This window comes from Pinus tabuliformis, chromosome 6, assembly GCF_031772625.1.
Source record: "Pinus tabuliformis cultivar Carrire ecotype Pingquan chromosome 6, CPIR1, whole genome shotgun sequence".
Lineage (NCBI taxonomy): Eukaryota > Viridiplantae > Streptophyta > Pinopsida > Pinales > Pinaceae > Pinus > Pinus tabuliformis.
In genome coordinates, this window is record NC_142292.1 from 890,536,909 (window position 1) to 890,547,847 (window position 10,939).

The 10,939-nt window shown below is 35.3% G+C and overlaps 1 pseudogene; it reads left to right on the plus strand.

Annotated features, from left to right (window-relative positions):
* The first annotated feature begins 7,996 nt into the window (after nucleotides 1-7,996).
* LOC149261781 (PI-PLC X domain-containing protein At5g67130-like) lies at nucleotides 7,997-9,975 on the plus strand (annotated as a pseudogene).
* Nucleotides 9,976-10,939: the final 964 nt, after the last annotated feature.

The window sequence follows — 10,939 nt, forward strand, 5'->3', positions numbered from 1 at the left end:
AAGAGGGCAGGCCTGTAATTCAGCAAGAGTGGTTGGTTCTTCTCGAATATGTTTGCAACTTCTATGAGGCCTCCTGGGTGCATCTACCTCTATAGGTGAATCATTGTGGGTCTCCTCTTCATAATCATATGAGGGATCAGATGCCATGTCTGCTAGTGGATGGACTGTTTTGGAGCTTTCTTGATGAGAAATAGGTGAGTTGTGATGTGTTTTGTCTTTTTCCACCAAGGGAAACAGTGATATGAGGGACTGTGGGGGGAGAAAATAGTGAGGGATTTAGGGACCGTTGGGGTAGGGTTGAATTAGGGAAATAGGGAATTAGGGAATGATTTAGGAGTTTTTGATATAGGACTAGGGTTTGGGAATTAGAGAGTATTTGGGACTTTGGGAAAGGGGATTTGGGATATGGAATTAGTGAATATAAGGGTGTGTGAATTTAGGGAATAGGGAAATCAAGGGAAAAATGGAGTAAGGGAGTGATTGAGGAAATAGAAGGATGGAATTGGTAGAAAAACAGTCAATACTAACCCTAGGCAGCAATTTCCTTTGAGAAATTTCAAGAGATAGGGTTTGGTTTCTTTTAAACACTCACCATACAACAAACACCATAAAACAACCACCAAATTTGGATGAAAAGCAGTGACAAAGGGTCAACCTACTTGGACAAGTGATGATCCACAAGTTTCGGGTGATTTGGAGCAAGTTTTTGAAGTTTTTGGGCTTGCCGGCTGTATGTGCCATGCATCAAACCCAATGCGCCATGCCCAGTGAGTGCGCCACGCCCATGCAATTTTGAACTAGAGGTCGAAGCCCAGTGCGCCGCGCCACCTACCCAGTGCGTCATGCCTCTGTCTTGGGGCGATTTTCACCAATTTTTCTCACTTGCTCACCACCACGACTTTGCCTTGCTTCCACTTTGTCTTGGAGTGCAAATGAACTTTTCAAATTGAAGGAATGACTTATAAACAAGGAGCTTTTAAATTTTTGGCTCATAAAACCCATTTTTACAATGTTTTGAAAATGACTTTGTTTTTTACTCTGTTTTGAGCTTTTTCACTTTATTAGAACTTGTGATGGACTGAATGACCTGTGCTTTGTTTGTTTTGCAGGTGGTTGGAGCTACTGGGGCTAGGGAAAGAGACCAGGGTTATAGGTGGAGTGATTTACATATGAAGAAAATAAAATTACATAAATTTGTACCATAAAAGAAAAAATACTCTGTTTTTCCTCAAAACAGAGTTTTGAGGAAAGACACATCTATGGATACTTAATGATGAAATTTATTGATGCTGGAACCTCCTCATGTGCCTGTTGGTTGTTATTGGACACTTTGAAACACCATTTGATGAAACCCTAGACTTAACTGACAATGAGATCCTAAAACAAAAACCTTTGCAATCTTTAAGACAAAAGATGACTGTATATGCTTTGTAATGAACAAACATGAGCCAGCGGGTAGATAACATGAGGGAAACTGTAGGAAAGCCACTACCGTCAGATGATCCATGTGCCTAATGGAATGCAGCTGACTGAGTGGGACACCTAATATGCAATGCAACAAGAGGATTTGATCTCTGACGGAGGGATGAAGATATCGACACTAGCATGGGATATAAAAGGACGCCTCCTTATCATATCCAAGACCAGTTTTGTGCTTGTTATGGACAAGCTCTTATCAAGGTCAGATGATTGGCTTGGGAGGTGCAGGCTAAATTTTTGCTTATATAAGAAAATATGCTCTTGAAATAGGCATTGAATGTGAATCAACCTCAACTTTATATTCTTGTTGTTGATGGGAGCCTGTCTCAATGTTTTGAACATAAACAAGTTCAAAATGATGACTCCACTATTGTAATTTTTCTTTTTGAAGTTGAGACTCCAACTGCAAAAACTCTATATTTTCTCTTGCATTTTGCAAACAAGTTTGAATGTCTGTGAAAATGAATTTGTCAATCATAATTTTATTGTCCACACTAGAATGTATTCGAGTATTTAGTAACTCTCATAATCCATAATGTTTATCCATTTTATTAAGAAATCAAACTCTGTAAATGCACCTATTTAACTTAAATTAGAACTTGCTCCAGTTCCAATCTGCACCAAGTCTTGGCTGAAGGGAGAAATCATACAACAGTCTACAATTGTCTTCAAAATAACTCAAAAAAATAATGTTTGATCTCTATCAACACTAGAATTATAAACAAAACTGGCCTACTTCAATGCACAAGGCACAAAGATTTCATTGACAATAACACTCATTCTTAAGCAATGATCTTCAGTGCATTTGATATGGTAGCCATGAAGACATTTCAACACACATGAACCAGTTCAAATAAGGTACTGCTTCAATGTAATACTTGAGTGAATTGCAAGAGTTACCAATGAATAGTACCAGGGAGAAGAGTAAGTATAACACACAATCATGACTTGTAGGAGTTACACTCTCATTGAAAGCACCATTCAGAATTAACTCAAGGACTGTAGCATCTACTTCAACGCAGATAGCATATATATGAACATTACTTTTATCATTCAATACTTTCAACACATAAGGTTCTCTATTCCATAGAATTATCCACATGAATAGATTTCATCGTAGGTAGCATTCCCCCATATGCTTCAACATGAGACAAACGCACAGAGAATAATATAATAACTCATACGAAACATATAAGTCATATGAACTAGTGCACGAACTACTCCAAACCCACTAACTCACACATTTGGAATTCAACACTCTAGCATTCAATTCAATATGATGTTAGAAGTTTTGTATTCTAATCTACCAACTATGCATGTGAACTGAATATAGACGAACAAACATATATATTTCACCAAGTTCAATTATACAGGTATGAGAATTCAAGAACGTATACAAGAACTCACTGTCACACTGATGTAATGTCTTTTGGGGTTCGAAAAGTCTCTCTAGATTCTAATGTGAATATTTCAAAAATATTTGAAGGAGAGTCCATGCCTTTTCCTATGCTTCTGGTTGGCTCAACATTGTATAGCCTTTGGTCAAAATTCTTTGTATTGTCTCCTCTCTCCAAAATTCACTTTGTTTCTAGGGAAACTACCCTTCTGCAAATCACATCTGCTCTGCTATAAAATCGTATTTTGTCGTCTCTCCCATGGATCTCTATTCTACGCGTAGTTTCCATGCATATGTTTTCTAGACGGAATAAGGCATCTCTATATCTGTGTCATTTGGGCTTCTACTTTATCTCTAACTAATAATGCTTACTACCACCGGTATGTGCCTGGATTTCAAAACTCCAGTTCCTCATGTTCTTTAGCCTATCCGATATTTTATGGTCCCTTCTTTTAGAGACATCATTTACAATTCTTGTTGGTTAGAGGTACATGGTGCAATAGTCAGGAAAGAGAGAAACGTTATTATAGAATGACACACAAATAAAAAAATTGTTTACGGGACAAGTGCTTAGCGTAAGGATCTTCAAGGAAGACCAACATACTAACCAATGGACAGATCTCGGGAAACAGAGAAACACATGGAGAAATTGTAGATGCGAGATAAAATGAAAACAGTGCGGATATTGTGGTGAAGGAGAAAAGTAGACAGGCATGCGATAATCAATAGAAACATATTGAAAACCAGCGTAATCCCTTTTGCAAGTTCTGACCAAGCCAAATGATCTTAGATAAGAGGCACACCCGCAATTCTCATTGGTTGCCTGATACGAATTCGTCACCAACCATTAGAAGAAGAAAATTGCAATTAAACGTGATCTCGGTTGGTTTCATTCCTTCTTTATTCATGCAAGGAATGGGAAATGCAGATATGTATTCCTTCCACACACGCGAGTACAGAGCCTTTTAATACCGATCTAGGGGAAAGGGATTTTTTTTTCCCGAGGCCAAGAGTGCCGATATTGTCAACATAGGGTTGGGGTTTCTGACAAACAACAAATTTAGTAGAGCGTTAGGATCCATATAGATAGGTTCACAATGAGAATGATCAAGTTTTGACACACAAGATAGAGATAATAGGGCATAATTGAAAGGAAAAAAGAGGGCATAAACAATTGCTCAAACCAGATTGAGCAGTTTAGGAACATACTTTCTTTGATACCATGTTAAAGACACACATGGAGAAGACAACCAAATAGGATAAACATGAATGCGTTTCTATTAACAAAGATGTACATTTTTTATTACATTCATGTGACCCTTGGTCTTCATATACCAAGTGGTCTCTTGGACTCCAATGATTTTTCACATTCCACACCAACCATTAGTGGATTGGGTGTCCAACAATATTTATCAAGTAGGTTGCCATCAAGGACAACACATTAGCCATAATGCCAACAATCTCCCCCTTTGGACTTGATGGCAACCACTTTGATGTTTGGTCACCACCTGTAATCACTTGCAAATACAAAGGCTTTTGACTAAGATTCTCCAAGCATTCTTATCCAAACACCAAGATCTCCCCCTTTGACATCAAGGAAAAACAGCTGACTAATGTTGAATTAAGGCTTCTCTCCCCCTTTGTAGAGAGGATTGTTGTATGTCTAATTAGATGAGTATGAAAATCACATACTAACAATGCTCCCCCTGAGCATATGCTGGAACCTCTAAGGACATACAATAAAAGCGCAAGACTTATGACTCAACAAAATGTGACTTTTCTTATCTGACCAATAACTGATGATTACATCAATCACCCAACACATTGGGGTTACATATTTGACCCAACATTACATCAATTGCCCAAAATAATGGGATTTCATATATAACATGACTTGATCCCAACAGCCCATACATAACTGAATTTTACAATGATTTACAACATGGGTCTTTACATGACCTTTACATCAAGGGACAAACAAGACATATAAAAGAAAAACTAGGGCCTTAACAATGAGGTTGTAAGATCATGATAGTCATCAGAAACCACCATATACCATATAGGAACCTACAACATGAACATTTGATGGAAACATCATAGAAGCAACATGAAAATCATCCTCAAAGATAGGGAAATGGAGCATTAAACACATCCTCCTCATCAAGTATGTCAATAGATAAATTTGGAATTCATGCATCATTGATAACTAGTGACAAAATAAAAACATATAAATCTCGAATAGTAACAGAAGAAATATCCATACATTAACAAAGATATGCGACAAGACATGCTTATGAAACCATAATGCCAATAAGGAACTTTAGAGTTATAATAGTTTCTCCCCCTAAATAAATAGATTTCAACAAATTGATGTCATAAACAGAAGACCACATATGAAATGGTGAATGCATATAGGAGGCTCCCCTAAATTTCAGCCATTTCTATCAATAACTCAGATGTATATGCACCTATTTAACTCAGAAACCACATACATTCATTATTGTCCTTCACATAATGCATGTACAGAAAGTAAATTGTAGTAATTTATAGTCACAACTCCTCCTAAACATGTCATGTTTGTCAACAAAGTGATGAAGCAGGAATCATTCGTAATTTTTTTCTAAGATATTGGAAGGAATCACATGGAAGTGGCTTTGTAAATATATCTGCAACTTGTTCGTTTGAAGGAAAATACTCTAGTTTGACCTTTTGTTCAAGTAATTATTCTCTTATAAAATGGTATTTGATTAGAGTGTGCTTGGTTTTTGAGTGCATGACAGGATTCTTAGAGATACTTATGGCACTAGTATTGTCATAGAGAATAGGTACAGATTGAGGACCAGTGACTTGAATGTCTTGCAATGTTTGGATCATCCATAGAATTTGAGTACAGTAAGATGCAACAACAACATATGATGCGTCAGCAGTAGAGAAAGCGATGAAGACTTATTTCTTGCTAAACCATGAAACTAAGCGGCTCCCAAATAAAATTCTCCTCAACTAGTACTCTTGTGATCATCAATATTACCTACCCAATCTACATCTGTGTAAGCATGAAGTGAAAAATCTACGTATTTTGGGTACCATAGACCAAAATATTGAGTTCCTTGTAGATACTTGAATATTCTCTTAACTCCATAGAGATGAGTTTCCTTAGGATTTTCTTGCAATCGTCCAATAATTCCAGCTGCATGCATAATGTTTGGTCTTGTACTTGTAAGGTAGAGCAAGCTACCAATCATAGATCTATATTCTGGTTGATTGATTGAAGGAGAACCATCATTTTGACAAAGATTGCATCATGTTACCATTAGTGTGCATACCGACTTATTGTCTTCCATTCCATATTTCTTCAAAATCTATTTGACGTACTTGGTTTGAGAAAGAAAGATACCATTCTCAGTTTGTTGAACTTGAAGACCAAGAAAGTATGTTAGTTCACCAAGTAGAGACATTTCAAGTTCTTGTTGCAACTAAAGCAAATCATTGACTCATAGATTCTACATTATTTCCAGGTATGATTTCATCTACATAAACAACAACTATCAAAAGTTTAACTTTATCAATTTTGATATATAGGTTGTTATCTGCAGATCCCTTTTTGAAGCCTTGTTGCTGAAGGTACATGTCAAGATGATAGTACCATGCACGAGGAGCTTGTTTTAACCCATACAATGCCTTTTTAAGTTTGCACTTAAGATATTTTATCATTACCAAGAATGAACCCTCCAAGTTTTTCAGTATAGACTTCTTCTTCTAGATCCCCATTTAAGAATGAAGATTTAACATCCATTTGATATACTTTAAAGTTATGACAACTTGAAAAAGCAAGAAGCATTCCTATGACTTCAATTCTACCTACAGGTGAAAACGTTTCTTCAAAGTTTATTCCTTCCTCTTGAGCATAGACGACACTACTACACCAGTGGTATTTTTAAGAACTTTTTTAAGACAAAATAAATCTTTTGCCTTAAAAAGTCATTTTTTATTTTAGTTATTTACATTAAAATTTAATATGAATTGAATTGTCTTAAATATAAAATTTAAGACAAAACCTTATATTTAAGACAAACATGGTTTGAGACAAAAATATTTTGAGACGAAATTTTATATTTAAGACAAAAACAATTTAACACAAAAATATTTTAAGACAAAAAACTATATTTAAGACAAAAGCAGTTTGAGACAAAAATATTTTAAGACAAAACTTTATATTTAAGACAAAAACAGTTTGAGACAAAAATATTTTAAGACAACTTTATATTTAAGACAATGGAAATTAAGAACGTCCCCCACTTAAGACAATTAACAATTAAGAAAAACACATATCAATTTAAGACAATATTATCTAACACTTGCAAAATTGACTTTGATGTGCACCCTAAGGTTGTCATCTTGTAGGCTACTACTATCTTACATCTATACTGAGGCTACTATTTCACTTACCATTCACAATATCTTATATAAAGACAACGATTTGTTGGGATCTTAGTTTCGTGGGGGTATTTGACTCTGAAGAATGTGACAGCTTTTCCTGGCAATATTTCTCGGACATTAATTCTTCTTTTTTCCCTTTGATCTCTACTGATACGATTAGAGACAACTTGTCTATTGATTCTTTTGGGAAGTTTGCACAAAGATTCCATGAGTGGATAGGGGATAATTATATTTTTAGGTTTTGAAAATAGATATTCAAACCACATGAAATTTAATCATATCAAATTCTTTCTTTTATATTATATTTTCATTGTTCATTAATCATTTTTAATTAAATATAAAATTAGAATATGTTAATTATATTAATTTTTTAATTAATTATAAAACTAAAATATAACATTTTGAAAATTATATTAAAAAATACATAAAAGTAATAAGTTAAAGATAATTTGATTTTAAAACAATTCCAATATACATACAACATTCTAAAACTATAATTACATCAAAGGTGTCCTTGTACAGACTTTGGCTAGGCAAATTTGGCCAATTAGATGATTGGATCTTCTTCCTCCTCTATCAAATCAATTTTTACCACATGGCAGGATCTCACAACTCCCGGATTTCATCTTCGATCTCCGAGTTCAGTCTTCTCTTTCATCGGTTGTCTCGAGTTCGAGTCCCAGGATGTGTTCTCAGTCTCAGTGCAGCCCACAGTTGCAATGCAGCACTAGTGCGAGCCCAAGGGTGAGGAATATTGAAAATGTTCCCTTGACTAAAGGTTTGGTTTTGTCGTCTCCCCGCTCTAGATTAAGCATCTTGAGGACTAGTATTAGAATTTCCAGAAGTACATGTGCAATGTGTTTGTAGACGATACATTGTCTAATTCATGGCTACAATTGTGCTCTTTTCGATGAGTGGCGTAGGAGCATCTCGTTCCAATGGAGTTTCCAGGCCATGGGATCAAATCACATAGCCCACATCTATTATTTTTGTTGTAATAATCTTAGAATCAATCAAGGAAATAAGAGGGTATTCTCATTCATTTCTCCTTTTTTTCCCAACAGGTCCATGATATTTGTACAAAGGACAGTGATTGTGTCATGGGTCTTCAATGCATATTGTGTAGTTTAGTGGGTGACTCAAGTTACAGATGCACCAGGACTAATACTACAAATCCAACTTTAAAGGCATCATTCTCAACTTTGAAAGATTCTGATTGATTTTCATTTAATTTCTCTGCAAATCATTGACATTTTCTTTTATTTTTGTTTAGGTGGGCAACCTACCTTTCAATAAATACTCATGGCTGATGACCCACAATTCTTATGAAATTGTCGAAGAAGAATCATAGATGGGTGTCCAAAGATTCACTTACAATAACCAAGAAGTTAGTGTTAGAGATCAGTTAAATGTATGTATGGCCTGTAAAATATTTCATGGCAATTAGGGTATTTGAATCATTGGGAATTTAGCCGAGACTTCAAGCAATTAGGGTATTTAATTTGGGGATTTGTTTTGCAAAATGGTGCTAGAGGGCTAATGTTGGACATGTATGATTATGAGAATGATGTTTGGCTCTATCATTCCTTCGGAGGAAATTGCTACAATTTCACAAATTTTGTAGGTTAAAATCCCAAGTCCCTTGATTAGCCGCTATAATTTTTTTTTGTTTAAATTAAATACATTCAAGCATAATTTTCCACATTCAAAGTGCTATTCAGGCTATTAGGGTGTTTTTTTTTGCTGTAAATCAATGCACCATACCTTCAGGTCCACATTATTTAAGAGATTTGAATTTACCCAAATGCTCAATAATATTGATGGTAACAGATGTGAAACTAAAGCCTTGGATGTAAAGTTAAACCAGTCTTACTCATATTGAGGTCTATTTCATTTAAGAGATTTGAACCTAGCCATGTCAAGCATTAAATACATTGATAGATTACAATTGATTATAGATTTTTTCAACCCTGTTTAAATTTAACTAAACCAATATTTAAATATTTTGTTTATTTGGAATATGGTTGTGTTACAAATGTCAGTTGTGAATACATTGAAGGAGATTCAGGAATTTCTGGCAGCCAATCCCTCTGAAATCATCACCATATTCATTGAGGACTATGTCAAAGCTACCAAAGGTTTGACCAAAGTCTTCACTGAAGTTGATTTGATGAAGTACTAGTACCCAGTGTCTGCCATGCCCAAATATGGCAGTGATTGGCCCACTATGAGTGACATGGTCGTGAAAAACTATCGCCTTATAGTATTCACCTCAATAGCTTCCAAAGAGGCCTTAGAGGGAATTTCTTATCAGTGGAACTATGTGGTGGAAAATCAATGTAAGTTTTACAAAACCTATCCCATGCCTTTAATGATGTATAGGGAGGGATTGATGAGAAACTATTTTGGTAGATGGGGATGTTGGTTTGGTAGCAGGATCTAGCACTAATCATGCGGAATCGAAGAATCTAATCTCAAAAGCCTAGTTGCTGGTTCTCGAGAATTTATTCCCAGATCAACCCAATGTACCCAAAGCCTACATAGAAAATTTCGATGCACTCTTAAACATTCTGAGCATGTGTCACCAGGTTGCAGGAAACCAATGGGCTAATTTCTTAGCAGTGGATTTCTTTCAAGTGAAATTTATCACTTCATTTTTTTAATTTACACAGACCAATATTTAACCTCGAGATTTTATGACATACACATAGATGTTAAATTTTATTGATCCATGTTAAAATAGGATTATTACATTCACATACATTTATGATCATTGTTTTATTTTTATTTTCACAACAATGGTCTTAAAGTGAAAGTGGTTTGGTTTTTTGAATTTACACAAACCCTAATATTCAACCTTAGTGGGTTTTATGACATTTACATAGAGGTCAAAATTTGATTGATCCATGTTAAAATTAGATTGTTGCGTTCACATCAGTTTCTTATCATTGTTCTATTCTTATTTTCACATCATTCAATATTAGTAGCGGAATGTTCTCACACAATCCATTTCTATGTATTACTTCAAATGTAAAGCACAACAACCTGATTTGTCCCATTTGCAAAACAAAATGGAAGTGTACCTTTTTCATTTAATACAAAGCTCCAGATAAGGTATTCCTCTGGCATTTACTACAGAGCTTCAGACAGGGTATTCCTCTTGCACTTACTACAAAGCTCCAACTCCGGGAAGAATCCCTTTTAATTAAGAAACTGATTCAGGAAAACGTAAGATGGTGGGAAGATGTTATACGAAAGAGGAATTGGTTGACCATGAGATATTTCCACCCTTAATTCCACCACCATTCCTTCAAGAAAAAAATAATGGCAATTGACGTTGTCTTTCTTGTGGAAAAAAGAGGGCGAGGTTACAACACAAGATCATGTACTTCTTGCAATACCACAAAACTCAAATGAAAGAAAAGGTGAGTTGGATGACATGAATTCCAACAACAGAGATGAAATTAGGTCACAATGAGAAAATTAGAGATTAGATGATGATCAAGAATGGTGGCATTCACATTAAAAATAGTAGTGTTAAGCTCAGATTCAGAACATGAATTTGAGGTTAATTACACAGTAGTAGAATGATTTAGGCAAAAAAGATGGTGCTCTAAAGAGTGAAGA